General features: G+C 39.7%; 1 protein-coding gene across 1 annotated transcript in view; it reads right to left on the bottom strand.

The window, feature by feature from the left end:
- Nucleotides 1-18,604, bottom strand: part of SLC16A7 (solute carrier family 16 member 7) — an 82,580-nt gene extending 63,976 nt beyond the window's left edge. Inside the window, exon 1 of the mRNA XM_030463340.1 lies at nt 18,431-18,604. The gene's annotated coding sequence lies outside the window, so the exon portion shown is untranslated. The remainder of the gene's footprint in view (nt 1-18,430) is intronic.
- Between the last annotated feature and the right edge of the window lie 2,924 nt (nt 18,605-21,528).

Raw genomic sequence — 21,528 nt, 5'->3', positions numbered from 1 at the left:
ATCATCCAGTTATCTCCATTAAATAAACTCAGTAAACTTTTCTCTAAAATTACATATAATCAGCTATTGCAAAGCTCCTAATGCATTAATTATTGGTGAGACCGCTTAGGTTGGTTGAAGTTTTGTTGTTATACATGATAAACAGAATTGGGAATTACTTTTGCACTTGCTTCAGTCAAAGGAATCTAATAAATTTTAGAAGCCTAGAGCTAAAACTAGGCATAGAATATTGAGTTCTGAGGTTGCAAAAGACTGAAACAGAGTTACTTTTGTCAGTGAAATATGCACCTAGATTACTTGTTTTAAAGCAACCCTTCATTCTTTATTATAAAAATCTCTGGCACTGCAGAAGAATTAACTGTATAAGTGCTCAGAGAAACTTAATAGCCTTAATTCAATCACTGAGTTTCATGCAGGGGGATTATGTTATTGCTGTACTCCAAAATCCCAAGAAAATGTGATGTTTATCATGAAGACTTGTCTTGTAGGTAAAACTGAAATTGCATTTATAAATTATGTGTTACTTCAGCACACATGAGATTAATTCGCCCTGTCAGCCCAGGCTCTAGTCCTCATTCCCACACATGCTGCCACAGCAATCATCTACCTTGCACATTGCCTCAGCTTTGTCCAACTTTTCTTCAAATCCTCTCATGCCTTCATTCCTCTTTTTCCATGTTAACTGTGAGTTTGTTGAGCTTCAAAGCTGTTTCTGCCACTTAGCACTCCCTATCACTGTCTGCTCATTCCTCCAACTCACTCCAAGTCCCATAGCCACAAAACCACTTCCAGCACACCATTCACTCTAATTTACATTTCAGTCCTGAAATATGGCCTGAGCAACACTGATTCTTCCATTTCTTCAATTTCTCTTAAAAGACTGATGTTTGAACTCTGTTTTCCCAGAAATACTGGCAACACATATGAACAAAAAATGTCAGTCAAGTCTATAAAGCCTGAAAAGTGTGACCATTCCGTTGTTAATCTTTGCTATAACTTTTTAGGAGCAGACAAACTGCAGGAATATTTCTTCACTGAAGTGCTTCACACTCTTCTGTTGATACATGCTAGGTAATCATTAAAAAGGCAATAGCAAATATTGGACAACATGCATTGGCACGTCGACTTGCCTTGCATTTAATCAGTCAATTAGTTTTGCATGGATTACCTCAGTAACCTGAAGCTACCTATTACCACTAAGTAAAGTTAAAAGGAAACAGAAAACCAGCACATTACCTGGAAGACAGCTGCTGTCCAAGACAATAATCTGAACTTGATAGATACAGAGCCTTTGTTCAGTTTGAACATTTAAAGACTCTCTGGAGACCTGATTGGCTGATTATAACACATGGTGTTTGGACAGTTTATTTTGTGTCACCAATTGCTAAACCAACAAGCATCTCAAATTACTGAGGTGCAAGAGGTTATGGTGAAGCTCAACACTGAGAACACAATCTCACAAGAAGGACTATGAACATTATATCATCTGTTAAAGGTTTCTTTCACAGATTCTTTGTCTGACATACAGGATTTTTCACTTTCATCAAAAGGAGTTCCAAAGCATATTTGGATGCTACAGCCTTTAAAATGAGTGCTAATGTCTAGGGACACCTGAAAATAGTTTGTGACTTATGCTACAGGACTTCACACACTGAGATGTTTGCTGTGAACCTGCCTTTTAAAACACATATAAGCTAAGATCAGCATTAATAGGATTTTGCCCAACAAATAAAAATACATTAGAAATGCTTTAAAGATCAGCAGAAGCTTAAAAGCAAAATTTCAGGCACTTAACGCAGCTAATGTTGCAAAAAATTTTTTTTCTCATTTTGAGCAAAATTGTCCAGTAATTAATAATTGACTAAATCTTTTTTAGACTGCTCCATTCACAGGCATATTAAAATACCACATTAAGCTTTTTAGAGTAAGTAGGAACTTTCCTTTGTTAATAAGTAATGCTCATCATTACATCCGTTGTTTTGGAGATAATACAAAATTTACTTCAGAGCTCAGAAAACTATTTTCCATTATTTCTGAAATTTTACATAAACTCATCACTTTTACAGGGAAAAAATCAGATCATCTTCCTATTTAATTGCAAAAGCAATGTTAACTTAAAAAAAAAAAAAAAAAAAAAAAAAAAAAAAAAAAAAAAAGCTGTATGTGTCATTATGACTGCTATTTCTCACCAGTCTCTCACACCACACTTGTCTTGATGGAATAAATGCTGGAAGATGTGAAATTGCAAGGCTAAATGAAATGGAAAAACATCCTGATGACTCAGGTTAAAAACTATGAACTTATTCTTGTCCTAGATGTTCACTGTGCAATTGGTGTTAAATCCTTCAAGCTCTTAGAAGTGCTTTGTTTGGGAGTTTTATGCAGTCCCTGGAACAAACTTTATGAAAAAACTGCTGTTACTTTCACCCTTCACTTCTTTGAATATTCACGGAGAAAAAAGAAGCAACTCTCTCAATTAATTTCTTGATGCATCTGACAATAATGATGCTAAGGATAATCTGCATGTCTGAGACCTGTGACAATCTCATATAAAAAGTAAGACTGAGCCCTAGCACTACCAGGAGCACAGTCAATATGGGAGCTGCTTGAAAGAAAAGCCCAGCCTAATCATGGGAAAATATTATCACTTAATGGATCTTTTTACTGTCTGAAATTTGAATATGAAACAGTTCCTTAGGGAAGGATGAAATATATTGGAGATTATATGTGGCAGTGATAGGTGAGCCACTAAGGCCAAACTGCAGGGAGGACAACTTGCAAAGGGTTTTCTTCTCAGCACTGAGGACAACAGCAGGAAGGGAACATGTTTGCTGACACAAGCACATAAGAAGAGGACAAAAAGGAAGTAAACATGGGTTGCTGAACTCTGACAGAGACCCTGTGGTAACAACAATACCATGTTTCCTATTATTGGAGAGAAATAGGAAGTGAGACAATATTGTACTGAAAACCCTCCTTTAGATTTTGACAACTTATGTTTAGTCCCAGCTCCAGCTTCTCACTTGTGTCAGCAAAGCTGTTCCCCCTTTCCGTGCCCATCATCAGGAGGCCCTTCCTTCCACAGGATCCCAGGCACTGGATCTGTGAAAAGCAGCCACAGGAAGAGAGATTAGCAGCAGGTACCATTATAATGTCCCTAGAAGATGAGCCCACAGCTGTCCTCTGGAGATGCTGACTACATGGTCAACACAGATGGGCACAGCACCAGCTTGGCATCAGGGTGGAGGACCATAGCTGCCTTTTGTCCATTTGTTTCAGAAAACAGAAGGGTTTGCATCTGTGCCTACATCGAGGCTGATCTTTTAAATCCTGGGAGCTGAGCATGAGGTAGAAGGTCATAGCTCAGGCTAAATTGTGCTTCTGAGTGACAGAGCTAATTGGCACAGGGCACGCTGCTGGCAGTCAACTGGTCTGCAGTTCACTGTCAGCTTGAACTTGACAAAAAATAAAAGTTAATAGTCTTAGACCACTGTCTATATAAAATGTATAGATACCCAGAGAGCTATTACTCAGCTCAACCTATAAGACTAATCTGACAGTGCATTTTGTGAATAATGACAAGTAGGTTTTTAAATATAATACAAATCCAGCTACTCAAGAGCTCACTTGAAATAGGTGCCAAGATGAAGCTGCTTTACTGCATCTTGCTCGCCACTTACACACAAGCAAATACTTGTTAAATTTAACCACTCCTTCCTGGAAAAGAGCCAGAAAGCAAGACGTGGCTCAAGTTTTCTTCCAGGATCATGAGCTTAAACAGTTAAAATTGAAGAAATTTCACCATAACCATGTAGTCTGTATGCCGACCAGAACTGCAGCTCAGATTTACTACTCACTAAAAACTGTTCCAGTAAAATATCTATTTATTAACAGACACTTTAAAAAAATAATCAGTTCCACACACAGCCAAGTGATATCTTTAGTATTACACACAATTTCTTCAATCACAATCCAAGGGTGTTGGTTTCCTTGAAAGAATGCTTTACATTAGCACTGGCGATTGTACTTAAAGCTATGTAGGGGTTTGTTCTAATAATAGCGATTTGGTCACAGGTTGTTTTCCATTGGTGTAATGTTTTGGTTTTGGTTTAAGCCCTTGCAAGACCTCAAATCCTGGATTACAATCTCCACTTCTTTTCTCCTGCTGGTATATAGTTTTATATTTTCACATTTTAGGAAAGACCTAAGTTTATAAACAAAGACTTGCAAGAAGTTATTTGGCTTATATGGAATTTCTCAATTTTTCTGATTTAAGAGTAAACTATTTCAGCCATATTTAGACCCTTACAGTGCTGACATCTGCGTGTGATCTGAATAGCTAGGATTCACATACCTGAATTATAGCTATCTATAGATATCTATGCCACCGAACTCTGCATTTGGATGAACCCAGTGCTATGCACTCATAACACAGTTTCTTGGTGCTGCAGGCAACTGGAAATAATGAAGCAGTTCATTCTTCCAGGTCAAAGTTTTTAAATCTTAAGTGTTTTGGGGTAGGTAGGATAAGAGTTTTCATGTTTGCTTATGCAAGTCTTATGAAATAAGGCAGTTAAAAAGTACATTAAAAAATGTTCTTCCCATCTTATTTGAAGTAGATCTGCAGCTTTACAGTACAGTGTTGAAATCTGAAATCTTGCAATCTTTTGTGTATTGCTGAGAAAAATATATTCAGTTTGGCTGAGTAATCAGTCTCTGAAAAGCATGTGCTGCAATACCCATATTTTTGCTGCTGTGTTTGTAAAGTGTGCAGCTCAGGAATGTTGCATTAGGAATATTTTTATGGCTATCATGGCTGTATAGGAGAAAACGTATGGAAGGAGCAGATAAACTATCTCATGCTTTATGTTCCACCATACCCATCTAATACTATCCTTTTTGAAGGTAAATTTTCAAGCCAAGTTTTATATAGCAAAAGCAAATAACTGTCTTGTTCAAAAAAAAAGGAACAGTGACAACTGTTATACGTGGAATTTTAATTCAAAATTTACTCAACTAAGTCATTGCATAAACCATCCAGTTAAAATGTCAGTGTCCTACAGAACAACATAGAGGGCAGCTTACCTGATGTAAAGACTGGACAGTTGCCCAGAGCTGCAGAGTTGGAGAGGCAGCATTTTTAGAGACAACTTGTGACTGCACTGATTAAATTGCTAATAAGACATTAATTTTTACAATGCGTAAATACTTTCTCTCATATTCTTCTAGAATTTTAAGAGACTCTATTTCATCATAGCTGAAGATGGGGCATTCTAAAATTCTATAAAAACGCCTACCATTAAATATTATTTCGTGCAAATGTCAGAGCAGTGGCAGCAGAATGTATTTTACTCAATGCAATGAAAGAATTAGGGCTGTCTCTGATGATACAGACACCTACCAACATGCATCAGGGACTGCTTACAGCTAACCAGAAAAACAGTAACAGTTTGCCAGAGATATTACCAAGATTTTTTGAGTAAGCTCAAGAAATTTCATAGATCTGTTTGAAGAACAAAACTCCACAAGATTAATTTAAAGATACTCTCTGTGAATTATTTTAAAAGTGTTATCATTCCGGCTTAGATAACTGCAGATAAACAAGAGCTTGGGTAATAAGATCCACCACAGGGCGTGACAGTGCACAAGTTTGAGTGTGTTAGGTATGAAAAAAATGCAAATCTGAAAGGTACCTCGTCACATTGCCCAACATTGTGTGTACACACAGCCTTTGGGGCTGGTTCTTTCCTGATTCTCAGGTAAGCACTCTTGCAGGATTTATCTTCAAGAGATGGTAAGGAGTGAATGGAAAAGACCATAAGGCAACATGAAGGGACAACAGGAGCAGACAGACATGCTGCACCTGGGCAATGTGAAACGAGATTTTCTCATTTGTCTTTAAAATGTGACACTCTCCTGTCTTGTACACCACCCCTCAGAATGAGCCTGATATAAGGGTGGGTTTAAAACCACCTTTGCACAAGTTTCAGGCTAAAGTGAACTATCAGTAGTTTCCTTTTTACTACATTCTGCACTTGTTGCAATGGCACTGGAGTGAAAACACGTGCACCCCCCTACCACCTCCTTCATCTGCCACATCAACAGTGGCCAATGCTTCAGCCTGCTCCACAGCAACATTCACCACCCTCCCTTCACTTTTCCTCCTTAAATCTCCCACAGTTAACAGCTCTAATAGCTCAAAAACTCAGCAGTATACAAAGTCCAAGGTAAGGAAAAACTGCTCCGTGACAAAAAGACTGACATTTCATGCTTCCCCTGGTATTAGGATTTCCCTTCAGGTGTCCACACTATCTTGTATGTAGATGTATCTATATGAACCCAAAGCTAATCATACATGAAGTAAAAGAAAGCAATACCTTCAAAACAATTTTTAAGGCTACAGATGGCTGTAACTCTATCAGGGCATAATTAAGCCATCATTATTTCAGCATCACCTAGTGCCTTAAATAAAAAAGTATAAAACTGGCCACAAACTTTCTTATTTTTTAAAAACACTGAAGTAACTCATGAAAACAAAATATGTTCAAATCGCTGATATATGTATGCAATTTTTCTGTTTTACTCATATCACTTTAGATTTTTATACTAAATCTCTTGCTTTCTCTTTAATAAATTATTTGTGGTCAGGTTTTTTGTTTGTTTGTTTTAGTAGAAAAATATGTTTTTCTAGTCAGATCAGATAATGTTTGTGAGCCTAATACAGTGGAACTCACTGTGTACATGAGACTTACTGAGCAAGAGAAAAAAAAGGACTGTTCTTCATAGGGGAGAGGATGCAGTAATGACATTGAAAAATGTGAGCTAAAAGGAAAATTAGTCTGAATGAAGTGGTACTACTGCCTTTATTGGTATCTTCACTTCTAATGGTATGTCTTTATGTCTCTATAAAGTATGTGTACTTTAACATATACGCATAGTGATAAAAATGCTTGGCAATTAATGAAGTAATGAAGACAAGAAGGAGATACAAACCATAGTGATTAAAGAGTACAGTACAGTGTCTTTCTACTTTGCCTGGAGGGGCAGCTGTGCTGGCAGAAGCTTTCACCCCTGGGGGATCAACTCTTGGCTGTAGTTTCTACCACGGTAAAGCAGGCTTATTTTTATGGGCAGAATTACACAGAAATCCTGCCAACTGAGGCTCCTCAGGAAATAGATAAATCTTATGGAGCTCCCAGCTGGCCTGAATACCGCAACAGCAGCACCTTTCCCTTACAGCTCACTTTTCATTTTTGCTCTCTGAACTAGTCAGCTTCTTTCAAGCCACCCCAAGTACATGTATTTGAGATAAATGCAACATTTTTAGCTACCATGGGTAAAAGATTCAGATCAATGAACGGGTTCACTGTAGCTCTACAGCAGCTATTTTGTGCATGTGTGTATTTTTTTTTAAAGACAGTAACTAAACTTCAGCACTAACACAGTGTCTCAAAAACCACAGGTGCTCAAACTGCCCTAATACTTATGCCTCAGCATTTTAGGATTGAAATTAAAGCCAGTGATCTGACAGTACCGTGCATTCCCTCCACTCTGAGCATAGAGGAGTTTTTAGGTAGCTCTATGACCTTCCTCAAAAACAGGACAGGAAACAAATCGTTGCAGTTCTGGACTGCCTGAAAACTGAAGGCCATCAGCTTGACAGATTATATCCATGTACCTTCCTTTCTTTCTCTACCTTCAAAACCTTGTACCTTCTCACTGCTGTCCCCAGCCTTCCCACCTTCCTACTTCTGCTTGAAGTATCACTGCAACACCCTCCAAGTCAAGAAATCACCAATTTGCTGATGGGCAGAGGAAAAAAAAAAAAAAAAAAAAAAAAAAGCATTACATACGCTCTTCTCTCTTTAGTAAAAATTATGGTCTCTCATGGTTCCTTTTTGCAGAAGAAAGTAGGCAGCCCATTTCTATCCTCAGCAGGGTCCAGATAAACAGTTCTACCAAATGAAGAAATAAAGAGGGATTCCCTCTGGCAAGGTCAGAGAAGCAGATGAAAATGACCCTGGGAGCAAGAGTTCAAATAAATACAAAAGGTTCTGTCCTCAGTGGAGCTTGGTTAAATAAGCCAGGTCCAATCTTTTAGGAACATAAATACAAACTATTCTCTTCCCAATGGGGTAACAGAAACAAAAACACAAAGTTAATGAACTCAGCAGGGTTTGACCAAACAGTTCAAATTCTGCTTTGGAGCAGTGAGAATAGCTATGAAGCAAACAATCTCAGTCACTTGGCACTGCAAAACAGAACTGTCTCTGCTTTGGTTGGATGAGTAAAAACTTCCTTGATTACAGGAATCCTTCATTCTCTAGGGGGCTAAATTTGCTCTGTAAATTTACATATGTTCCTTTCTGACAGTTCATGTCCTAAGCCAAAGCAATGGCAGTGAAACCTGCTCCTTGTTACATTCATTTTCTTACCCAGTTCAGACTCTACATCTCTTTATGCTTCTGTACTTCCCCTCATTCAGTCCTATGCCTTCTTTCACACTGCTCTTGTATGAAACACTCTTCAGGGTTTTTTTAATCTATCAGTATCACTATTTGTTCTATGCACCTGGGCCTAGAAATGTTCCAAAGAACTCAAAAGATTCATATGGAAAATAAATCCACAGGTACGTATGGTACTCATGGCAGATTAATACAGGCTGTATATACCATACTGCAACACTAGAACTTCATGAAACATGAAGCCAATATACCTGCATTTCTTCCAGTACTTTCTTAATTTCCTCACTTCATTTCCTAGTATGCAGCATATTGCATATATCTTACCATTTTTTAATCACCTTGTGTATTTGTATATTTACATACAATTATTCATACAATATTATTAAGAAACTATCTCCTCACATCTATCCAGTTGCTATAAGGAGAAACAAGCTGATGCTTCTTTGAGACTATACCAGAATGCAAGATTATCTGCTTATAAAACAACTATATTTGCTGTTCAAAATACTTATAAAATAGGCTGTTCAGCATACAGTTAGAACTTCTGATTCCACCATGTACAAGTGTTACGTAGAAGAAAGGATTGATTTAAAAGAGTATTTAATCTTCAGTTATTAAGAGATAAAAACCTACTGACCTAGGACCCTGTAACACTGGAATTAAAGATACTAATTTAGGTGCCTAATTCAGGTTTCACAAGACTATTGTGCTGCATACAAAAACTGTTGCATTTATACACTTGGAATAAAACTGGTAAATTTGAGAAAAGAAAAAAAAATTCTAGCCAGCTTATTAAGGTTAAAAACATATTCTGAATCCTAAATTAAAGCTTCAGTATTCTGTAAGAATCCTATTCTATTAGACTAGCAATTTATGCATAATAATTTAAAAGTAAGATTGGACAGGTTAACAACAGCTTTGCTAATTTTTAAAAAATAGATGCAGGAAAAAATATATCATTACCTCATATTTACAATACATTTCCAATGAGTAAAAAATGTTTTAATTCATCATCATTTTAGCTATATAATATTTCAGCAATTCTAAAGTATATCCAGAAGTGTAAGCTGACTACCTAGTTGAGCAAGAACATCTTGTTTCATTAACACCTTTCCATGCTATCAAATCCAGAAAAAGAATCTGGTTTTGCCATGGAAAGGACATGCTTTTTGTATCCTATTACATTACAAACACCCTATGACTGTATTTTCCAGGCTGCTTAAAGCAATCTGCTTTAGTGCTAAGCAACATGATGGAAGCCACTATTACTTCTTTAATCATAAAAATAATTCTGAGCTGGAAACCATCAACTGGATCAACACTCCCTTATGCATGTTGGTGTGAGAGGACCCAGCCATGTATAGACATGACATACATGCATCTTATATGTCAGAGTTCCTTTTCCACAGAGTTCCTTTTCCACAGCACATGTGGAAGGGAGTCTCCTGTGCATGTGCTGAGCATCTAAGCAAACACACACAGTGGGATGCATTAGCAGATGGAGCTCTGCCTTGGGGCTCAGTGGTGCTGAACAAGCTGTTAGTCAGAAGCAACCCCCTTTTCACCCACCCATTGCTAAATCATCTGAACAAGCCCATACTGCAGAGTCCAGGTTGGCTCCCATTGAGGTCACAGGTCATTACTACTCAAGATGATGGTTCTAGCCTTTATTTACTTTTATAGTGTTAAGTGTAATGGTTTTGGTAGTGTTTTACAGTATTTGTGAAGTACTTCTGGAAGTCAAGATATTCTCAATCACCAGGCTAAACAATGACTATAAAACTCAATACTTGCCTTTTATTTTCAAGGTTGAAATATTGATATTTTAGAATTGTATTGCTCAGTTGTTAAGTTTTTCTCATGTCATATTTCATATTCATTTCTTTATTGGAATCTTGTTTGACAGATACACTGGTGTGAATAACAGCACAGCCAAGAATATACACTCATTTGGTGCTCAGGCAATACAACTATACATAGACAACAAAACTTGCTATGAACTACAATTAGCACACAGAAATAATAGAAGTAAAGGTCAGCATTCTCTCTTGTAGTTTCTCAAAAATAAAAAATAAAAATTAAAAAATCTGAAGACAACCAAAACCCCATCTCATTAAAAATATGACATATTATTCTCCTTCTGCTAGGCTGAAGATATTTGCCTCTGTGAAATTCCTCAAAGTAATGATATTTCCTCAGCTTAATGTCTCTATCCCTTCTACTCTGTTTTCACCCTCTACATTTGTAACTTTCCTAAGGCTGTATTTTTTTCTTTACCCTAATCATAACACCTGAAAGGCAGGATTGAAAAACAGAAGGATAAAGAATGTATGCATCTGTAATTAAAGTTAAAAATAGCATTAAAAATACATAAACACTGTTTAGCACAGGTGTGCATCATCTATGCCATATAAAATCTGTCCTGCAAGTGAGCATGCTTCTGACACTTTCCAGTTTTAGTGTGGAAAACCCAGTAGGAGTTTCCTGCCATGCTGGTAGGATGAGAAGAGCAGATTGCTAACTTGGTACTTTGAGTTTTTTTATTCAAATAAATGGGGAGAAAGAAAAAGCTTTCCCTGAAAAAAAAAAATTGGAAGGGAAGAGTAAAGAAGATAGACACATGAAAATATTTGTTTGGAAACAGATAAAACGTTATAAGAAAAAAATTCCAATAAAATTAATCAGATAAATCAAAGCAAGTCATCTGGGCAACTAACTGTGTCTTGAGAAACAATCGAAAGAGTCTCAGCAGCCATTACTGGGTATAAACTTTTAACCCAGTGGAACTATAGGAGAGATGAGGAGCTTCAGGCCATGCTGTAGTGAGTGATACAAATATTGATACATGTATTTTATTTGAGGGGGTCATTTGCAGTTGGACACGGTGATTTTAGAGGTCTTTTCCAACTGTGATGATTTTGAGAGGAAGGGAGATCAAGTTCAGACTTGGAGTCACAGAAATAGAGGAAATGTCAGCCAAACAACACTGACATATTCTTTGACTGAGAGATGATACCACAAGGTTTTTTGGCCTGAGTTTTAAATGCTTTTCCTGCATTTCTATGCCTCATGTGACTTTGGCCTTTGTACACACTAGTTCTCCTTATAAACCTGTTTCACTGTTATAATACAGCTAAAACTGACAAAGAACATGCACAGCTTTCATAATGCTCTGGTGTTGTTATGTATGAAAGAGGAAATAGGCTAAATTGAAATAAAGCACCCTCCTACACAGCATAACTACCTCAAAACATTTTTTTGTATATAACTACATCAGAAAAACATGCGAACAAAAACTACCCTATGCCTCTGGCCAACATAATTATATCTGCACAAGAACAAGAAAACAGGACCTCCTTTTTACTTATTCTTCACAAATACAACGCATACTTCATGCTTTGTAAATACAGGCTATTATGGCGTATTGTTTTCTACCTATATTCATTAAATATACAGCCCAGAGGTCTCAAAATTCAAAAGCTTTTTTTCATTCCATTCTAAAAGCTGGCGTTGTGGCTTCTAATCATGGGCTATTGAGTCCCCTGAGTCACATTTTGTAATGCTGGTGAGAAGAAGGGAAAGAGGCTGCCTAATGGAAGACAAGGTGCTAAGACCCCTGTGTGACACAATGAGCAGAGCACTCACAAATACCTCAGGGTATAAAGGAAGCCCTTGGTTTAACACTATATACAAATTATAATAAAGATATACATCTTAAAAAGGGTTTGGTAATGGGATGTTAGGCCTTCTGCCTTCTTCAGCTTCCTGCACCAATTTCCCTTCACAATCTATTCTGTTCTCTTGACCTGCAACCCCCTTTCTCAGCCAGCTGGAGTCTGACATTTTTTTCTGCCTCTGAAATCAGTCTTCAGTTCCAGTTTGCAGCTGGTAGCTCACCAATGTCCATTTCTAACATAAGCAGAAGGCACTGTTGAGAACACAGGGCACAGAACCCAGTTTCAGACCCAAATCCATCTCTGGCATAGCACACAAAAGAAGTTAATTTCCAGAAAAGATTTTTTCTGTGGAAAGTGTACTCAGCAAAGGCAGAATTGTCAAGAAATTTAGCACATAAAATACCAATTGTTAAGGAATCAGACACCTAAATTCCCTTGAGGAGCTTATTGGCATCATCAAGTTACTCTTTTCCATTTCTTTTTTAAACCTATCCAGCAGGCCATATTAAGAATGCGAACTATAGGAGTTCAATATAGTAATCACAACTCCTATTGCATTTTAATTCAATAGCATGGCAAAGTGTTGAGACATCCTACACTGGAAGTTTTCCAATTTTCATCTCACTATAAGGTCAGCAGAGAAAAGCAACTATGTCTCTCAGGAGCCACGTTTTATAGTTGGTAGTTTAAACAAAGTCCTGTGTCACATCAAAAATTCTAACCTTCACTAACAAATATTTATATCATTGTCTCAGAGATCTAAAAAAAGCAAAAAGAAAAAATGCCACAAAGACCTATGTTGAAAATGTTGAAAAACACTCTAATAAAACTTAGTTCAAAAGCATACACTGGAAGTGACCACATTTCTCTATCTGCAATACTACTCAAATACACTGCGGTAGGAACTGAGTTTGCTTTAAAATAATCAAATACTCATTTTGCATATATGCTTTTAAAATTTTTGTCAGCACAGAAATAAGTTCTTTTTTCGCTGACTCCACGTTTTTAGAACTGTAAAATACACATTTGTTCTCAGTATTTCCTGAGTTCAGAAAACTAGCATTGAGAAATACAAGTCTGAAGCTCACACTGAGTTTGATACATGAGAAAATAGAGATTTCATCTTTTTTTTCATCTTTCTTTTTGCTTGTACCATAGACTGCAAGAGTGTCGAAGTGAGGAACAGCGAGCATGAATGCTAAAAATCCTAATTCATCTCTTTCTATAAAATGGAATTATTTCTATCTTTTTGGATGACATAATATTGTTTTGTGAGTGATTTTACTAGTTTCTGTTGCACAGAACATGTGCAAAAAGCATCGTACATCATTTCACTGTCTTCACCACCACTGCAGTGACAGCAAATGGCTCAACTTCTTTGATGTTAAACATATTTTGAGAACCATTTTGACTCCTTGTCTTTTGCACTATTCCTAAGTGCCAAACTTGGGAGCAGTCCCCACAGTTTGCTGTCACTGGTGCAGTATGATGGGAAGGGCACTTCACAACAGGCACACCTGAATCTGCCAGAGTTTGCCAGAAGGTGTGAGAAAATGAGGTATTCTAAAGGACTGAAACTTTTAAAAATATATAAAGGTAAGAAAAAACATGAAATACAAAAGTTGTTCTGATCTGTCTTCTCTGCAGTCTGCTTTCTGGATGTTGCCACAGCATCTTGATCCTCACATAGAGCTGAGTCCATCTTAAACAGGGAATAACATGAAATAACTACTAAGCTTGGTGTCAAAACAACTGGAAAGTGTCCTTTTGTGGGACACATGTTCAGACTGGAAGAAAACCAACTTTTTTTTTTAAACAGTCCTGCACATTTGGACAACTCCAGTCCATGGAGTTTTGTTTGGAGGTTAACAAATCAGATGTTGTCATCTTTCATACCACCCATATGAAAAAGATGCAAAATCCACCTATTCCAAAATAGTACAAGTTCTACAATGTTTGGCCTTTCTGCAATTTTTCAATAGCTGACTTAAAAGTAAAAATTTCTTACAATCTAATTGTTAGCTAATTCTATACAATTTACACTATTATTCAGAGCACAGATTTATTGTTGTATGGAAATTAAATACATTCAATACTTCATATACAATAACCATAGCACCAAGTTAAAAGAAAATGCATTAACAGCTAAATTAAAAAAAAAAATAAAATAAAAATCAGACTTAAGTTTGTTTTCTAGTGCATCCTGATTTTGTGAATTAATATTAATTCTCTTTAGGATTTTATATCTTACAACCATAAAGGAAAGTATATCTTGCTAAGACTCCATTCTTTTCCAATAATTTTCCTCCTTCATTGTTCAGAACTTTTTTAATTGCTCTAGTTATGTTAATATCCTTTTGGAAAGGCTTATTCCATTTTTATCAGCAATTGCTTTTAATGCACACCTCTGATTAGATATCACTGCAAGTGTCATGAGACATGAAAATACCGTGTCCTGGAAAAAAAAATAGTAGCATGTAGCTGGGAGCTTGACCTTGAGATAGCAAATAAAGGAACTACTTAAAAACACTGCATAAACTAAATTTAATAATGTACTCAGCAGAAAAACAAGCTGATGCTGATGAATCACCCTTTCAGACACGAATATTATGAAGTAAAAATCTTAAGACTGCAAGGAAAAAAAACCAAACTGGGGCCTCTTCCTAGTTCATTAGACAAAATGACCTGGTGAGCTAGGTATTTAATCTTCAATAAAAGCTTAACATTATTTTCATTGTTTGACTATAAGACTAAGAGCTATAAGGAATATCAGGAATATGTGACAGACAGTGCTCCCCAGTCTGTTTGTCCAACATCCTCTATTTCTCAAGTCATGGAAAATTATCTCCTTACTCTTATGTCCCAGATACTTTTGTCTGAATACTGCAAAATTTTATTCAAGTGTTCCAAGATTCACAACAGAATTAGGAAAGTTGGCACAACAGCTCACAAATACATGCAAGTCAAGGAATGAGGATTTGGACTTCAGATGAATATTTGAGATGCAGCCTGCTTCTCACTTTCATTTGACACACAAACAGTGGCCAATGAGGTCCTATTTTCCTTGCTAACCTCCTCTTTGATGCTATGCAAATGTTAGGGCATATATATTACATGAACAGGCACAGAAACTGGTAACACTCTATCCATGATTCATGTCTATGACTTAACAAATATGAAAAGATAATTACATTTTAATAATCATACTGACCTTGAAATATAAAATTCACTTAACATCACAGATTATTAGCATATCCCAAGAACATTCTTCTGCTCTTGATCCTCACAAAAGAAATGGACAGCTTTAACTCTGGCAAATGATGTGGGGGATAGAACTGAGAATTGCATTCAGACACCACATTTGCTAAAGCAATCCTCTCCTTAAGAAAAATGCAGCTCTTCAAAACCATCCCGTGATGTTGCAATGGAAAAAAAATCAGGTGAGCTGTAGTCTTTTTTCTTGACCTGGAAGAGGTCCAATAATAACCAGAGTTACTGGAAGCAAAACCACCTCATCATAAAAGGAGGACAAGATGATCTACCTAAGAAACCAAGGATACAAAATAAGACTTTTCTAAAAGGGGAAAAAGCAAAAACAAAAACAATGGGTCCATGCCATAAATATATTTATATTTATAAAAGAAATATGCAAGAACTATGACATAGTGAACAAAATCCAAGAAAGAGGAGAAATGAAAGTCTAATATTTTAAAAAACATCACCTTATGATTCAAAAATTGTTCTCTTTTTTTATCTATAACTTGCCTGTCCATAAATAACAGCATCACCTGTAAGGCTGCCCAAAGGATCTTCTGCCTACATATAATTCAGATTCTAGAATGAAGATATTGCCACAGCAAGAACTAGGAACATTTAAATCCAATATATACTTCAGAGAAGGGATAGATGGAATTAGGTTAAAGTGCTGGAAGGAGGCTCTTTCTTTTTTTTCTTTTACGTACTATTAATGGTGCATTCATTTACACTGAAATTACACAGAATTCCATCTCTCTTCACCACAGCCATAGAGGCACTATGTTTAACTACCTCTTTCATTGATATTTCCCTTTGTCCTATTTCAAAGTCTCCTTACATGTAAAATACCCACTCAGATAATTTGTATCATTTGCATCACTATATAATCCAAAGAGCTTCCCTATCCATAAAATGTATGACTTTATTTTTTCTGCTATCCATGAAGACCTTCCATGAAGACCACAGTTGATATTTAGGCTATAAATAAGTCTGATTTCACAAACCAAAAATGCTGCCATAAAAAAATCCATAGCCTCAAGCCACCTCAAGCCTATTCAAAATAATTAGCTGGTCTGCTGTGGCCATTTACATTGTAAACACTATCTTGCAAACTAAGTTAGCTGGGCCCTTACAAATACAGAGTTACAGCTCCATAATAAATTGTACAAATAATGGAAACACCTGGAGTATAATTTCTTCTCTGAATTTATTCCACCACGTGGAAGGAGTAAATATTCAGCACTCATTCTCAAGTATGATATTCACAGTTGGCAGACAATAACAGGAGAGAGGAGAGAGCTGTCTTTAAAATAAGAAGGGAATCACTTATACATTATCCCCAGATTTAATACTTGTACTGAAAAGCATTTACCACTTTTATTGAACTATTTGTCAGTTTTCTGCTTCCTTTGAATATCAGTCTACATCCCTCTGTCTTGAAGACCAACTTTCATATCATGATTCATCTAGACAGAACTGAAGCAATATTTTGTCGGTTTGATTGGAGTGCTGCTAAGTTTATGGCCCCATTCCTGCAATGGAAGCTGCAAGCACCTATTTCATTACTATTTTATAAGTAACTTGAGAGCCCCAGATGGATGTCACTATGGAAACACGAGTGATTATTATAGAGACCAATGAAACAAGAATGGACGCCTCCATCAGGTAGCAGCTTCCTTTGGTTTCTTTCTTCTTCCCAAAAAAAGCTTTCAATTTTATTTTGAGTAAGATTCTCTTACTGAAAGCTCAGGCTGGCATCTGAAAAAACAGCCAGCTCTTATTCTGTTTTGTTTTTTTTTCCTATCCACCTGACTAGAAAAGCAGTGTCAGTCCAGCATGCCTGCAGGGCTGAGAGGTAATGTGCCCTCCTTGACGTTCCAGGGAACACTGGTCTCTGAAATGTGAACTGGGCAACTTCTCAGTCTCTTCTGAGATTGCTTCAGTGCCTTTTAGGGGCCACTTCAACAACCATGAACCCAGGACAGAAAGTGGCAAACATAACTTTTCTCTCTGGACAATTGGTCCTCAACGAGGAGAAAATTAGCACCGTTTCCTTCAAGGACCTTGATTGCACAGTGTACTAACAGAGGTCAAGTAAAGAGAATGATGTAGAAGGAGCATTTTCCCATCTCTAGTACCAGTTACAGCGGGAGCTCAGTACACAACCACTAACTAAACCCAGCAATGTTTAGAGATAATAATGTCAGCGTTGCCGAGCTCAGAGAACAACCTAGTGCTGCAGGTGACATGGTGCAGCACAGGGTCCCTCCAGACCCACCTTCCTCAAGGTCATCCTGACTACAGAGCTATGACATTATCGCCTCTTGCAGGCCCGTTCCTGATGATGGCAAGGGCGGCAGCGACCTTTTTCCTCTGCTGTTGCGGCCGCCGCGGCTTCCCCGCCCACATTTCCCTCCGGAGCTGCCCCCGGGGCGGGGGCGGGCGGTGCCGCAGCGACCGGGGATGAGGCGGGGGGTGGCCTAGGCTCGCCGCCCCGCAAGGATGCGTGCAGGGGCGCGGGGCGGGATAGCGCCGGGCTCCCCCAACCCCGAAGCTGGGGTCTCGGCCCCGGCCCCACCGCCCGCCTCCCTGCCCCGCGGTCAGCGCCGGGCGCCCGCATGGCAGCCGGGAAACTGCTCCCTGCAGGGGCGGCGGGGCACGGCCGGGGCGTACGGCTCCTCTCTGCAATGGCTGCTTTGGTACCGGGGGCAGCGCCCGCGGGGGGCGGCGGCTGCACCCCGAGTGGCGTCAGTCCATCTATCCATCCATCCATCCATCCATCCATCCATCCACTCATCCACTCATCCATTCATCCATCCCTGCGTGGGCGGCGGTGGAGGTGTGTGTGTCACTGACAGTGCGGCGCTCACAGCGCTAGGGCAGCCGCCCTCACGCAGCCGGCCCGGGGCCGCGCCGGCGCGCCCCGCCTGCGGCAGCCCCTTCTCTGTCCCCCGGAGCCCTCCCCGGTGGGGGCGACCTAAGCGGCCTCGCTGCTCCTCCTCCTCCTCCCTCCAGGCGGGTAGGTTACGTTACCTGGTCTCTAGCTTGGGCTGGATCTAATCCCGCAGCCGCCGCCGGCTCCTTTCCCTGCCGCGGGGGTGAGTGGGGCAACTAATTTATTTATTTCCCATGAGTTGTCCTCGCAGCAGCGCAGCGGCAGGGAGGGAGGCCCGGGTGCTGCTGCGGGGCCGAAGGGGCGCCGCTGTCCCGGGGGCGCTGCCGGGGAGCGGCCGAAGCGCTTCAGCACCGGCGCGGGAGGGCGGGGGCTGCGGAGGAGACGCCTCCCGGGCTGCCCAACCCGGCTCCTCGGGGCTGGCGGGGGCGCGGCGCCCGGCGCCCGACACGGGGAGATTGAGCCAGCGCCAGGGCGGGAGGTGGGATGCTCCGAGCCGGTCTCCGGAGGCGGACGTCAGCGGAGGCACAGGCGGCCGCTGGAGCGGGGCCGAAGCCCCCACCGCCCGCCACCTCCCCGCCCACCTGGAGCGGCGCCTCGCCTGGGAAGGGCGACAGGGATGGTAGGGGTACGCTGCCCGGGAACGAGAGCGGAAGGGACCGCTCCACCGGCTGCGTGTCGCGATCTTCACCTCACTCCGGGCAGCGCAAGAAGTGTGCATACCCCCGACCCCTGACCTCACCCCGTTCTCCTCTTCTTCGGGGTTGAGGGTGCCGAGTATTTCGCATTATAAGGCTTTTTGCACTCGTTGTTCCGCGGGAAGCTGTCAAAAAGGCGCATCAGTTTGCCCGGGCTTGGAAAAAAAACAACAAAAAAAACCCATGAGGTTTTTTTGTGCTAAACGCATGAACTTCGTCTTCTAAAGCACGAATTTAAATTTGACCAGTCAGCAATAAGTTTTCGATCAAAATCTCGGTCACCTCTCTCTGCTCTCTTTATCAATCCCTTAAAAACAAAACAAAACAACCCGAAACAAAACAAAAAATACTACAAAAAAACAAACCCCAAAAAACTATTTTTATGCGTTATTAACATGTTTATGAAAAGTGGCCACTAAATTCTCAAAAAAATCTGTCCTTAAGGCTGAAATCCTGTAGGGGAAGAGGTAGAACATAATCATATAATTGCATAATTAAGGCTGTTACCATAATGCCTGTTCTCATGGGTAAAGGTTGCGTATTTTGTGTTACGCTTAAAGTAGTGTGAGGAGGCTGGAGTAATTACAGTTGTTGACTTTATGTTGCAAAATATGTACAAAAGTAAATGTGGTTAAAATGTGATTATTTTTTTTTTAACTTTATTGCATTTAGTTTGTTTAATACTTCATGTCCTTTTCTTGTACTTTGGACAACACAGCAGAACATAAGCAAACCAGGAGATTCCTGGACTACATTGATACTAACTTCCTTCTCCGAGTGATAGAGGAGCCAATGAGAGGTGCAATGCTGGATTTTGTTCTCACCAGCCAGGAGCAGCTGGTGGAGAATGTGAAGATCAAGGGCAGCCTTGGCTGCAGTGACCATGAGATGGGTGGAGTTCAAGATCCTTAGGGAAGTGAAGAGGGCACAGAGCAAGCTCAATATCCCAAACTAAAGTAGGTCAGACTTTGACCTCTTCAGGGATCTGCTGGGTAGAGTACCTCGGGATAAATCCCTGGAGGGAAAAGGAGCCCAAAGAAAGCTACTTAATATTCAAGGATCACCTCGTCCAGACTCAGGAGTGCTGCAGCCCAAAAAGGGGGAAGTGAAGCAAAAGTGCCAGGAAGACTGCATGAATGAGGAAGTAGCTCCTGGCAAACTCAAACACAAAAAGGAAGCCTACAGAGTGTGGAATTAAGAACAGGCAGCCTGGGAGGAATACAGAGAAATTGTCTGAGCAGCCAAGGATCAGGTTAGGAATGCTAAAGACCTGTTAGAATTAAATCTTGCCATGAAAAGTCAGGGCATCAGGAAAAGCTTCTATAGATATGTCAGTCATAAAAGGAAGACTAGGGAAAATGTGAGCCCTTCCCAGAAGTAAACTGGAGACCTGTTTACCTATAGAAGAGTGAGGTACTCAGTGACTTTTTTGCCTCAGTCTTCACCAGCAAGTGCTCAAGTCATACTGCCCAAGTCACAGAAGACAAAGACAGGGACTTGGAGAAGGAGGAATCATTCCTGGTAGGGGTAGGTGCTATGAATGTGCACCTGTAGCCCAGAAAGCTAATCATATCCCAAGCTTCATCAAAAGAAGTGTGGCCAGCAGGTCAAGGGAGGCATTTCATCCCCCTCTACTCTACTGTCGTGAGATTCTACTTGGAGTACTGTGTCCAGTTCTGGAGCCCATCAAACAGGAAGGACATGGAGCACTTGGAGAAAGCCCAGAGGAGGGACTTGAAGATGATCAGAGGTCTGGAGTACCTCTCCTACAAGGACAAGCAGAGAGAGCTGGGGTCTTTCAGCATGGAGAAGAGAAGGCTCTGGGGAGACCTCAGAAGAAGCCTTCCAGTACCTGAAGGGGGCCTATAAGAAAAGATGGGGAGGGACTTTTTACAAGGGCATGTAGGGGTAATAATGAGGGTTAATGCTTTTAAGCTGAAAGAAGGCAGATTTAGGTTAGACATTATGAAGAAATCCTTTAGTGTGAGGGTGGTGAGACACCAGAACAGATTGAATAGGGAGATTGTGGATGCCTCATCCCTGGAAGTGTTCAAGGCCATACCTAGTACACATCAAAGAATTCATCCACAGATAAATCCATAAAGAGCAAATTCATAGAAATCATGTTGCTTTGTTTCTGCTTCTTTTGAATCTCTTAGCTTTTATATGAGAAGTGTTAGGAATTGTTCTGTTTTAAACTACACTCATCAAAGCAGAAAACACAGACCTAGAAATCTCAGTAATGTAACATTTTATTATTCCTTGTTTATTTAGGATATTATTGTTGTCATTTATGCATCATTGCTTCCACTGCAAGTTCTTCAGATTCAGGAGAGAATCCTTGTCATGTGTTTGTAAAGCAGGCAGGTTGCTACAGTCTCTGGGAAGATACTGGCAGTGTAGTCATAAGGAGCAGTGAGTAGTTCACTGTTAGAAACAGCAAATGCTTTTATTCCTGAAACAGATGGAGCACTTGCATTAATTTAGGTAGTGGTGTCAATCATCTTTTGTGCAAATGTCTGAAAGGAACCCGTGCCCAG

Source organism: Calypte anna, chromosome 1 (genome assembly GCF_003957555.1).
Source record: "Calypte anna isolate BGI_N300 chromosome 1, bCalAnn1_v1.p, whole genome shotgun sequence".
NCBI lineage: Eukaryota > Metazoa > Chordata > Aves > Apodiformes > Trochilidae > Calypte > Calypte anna.
Note: the sequence above shows the minus strand (reverse complement) of the source record. Positions and strands in the feature narration are given on the sequence as shown.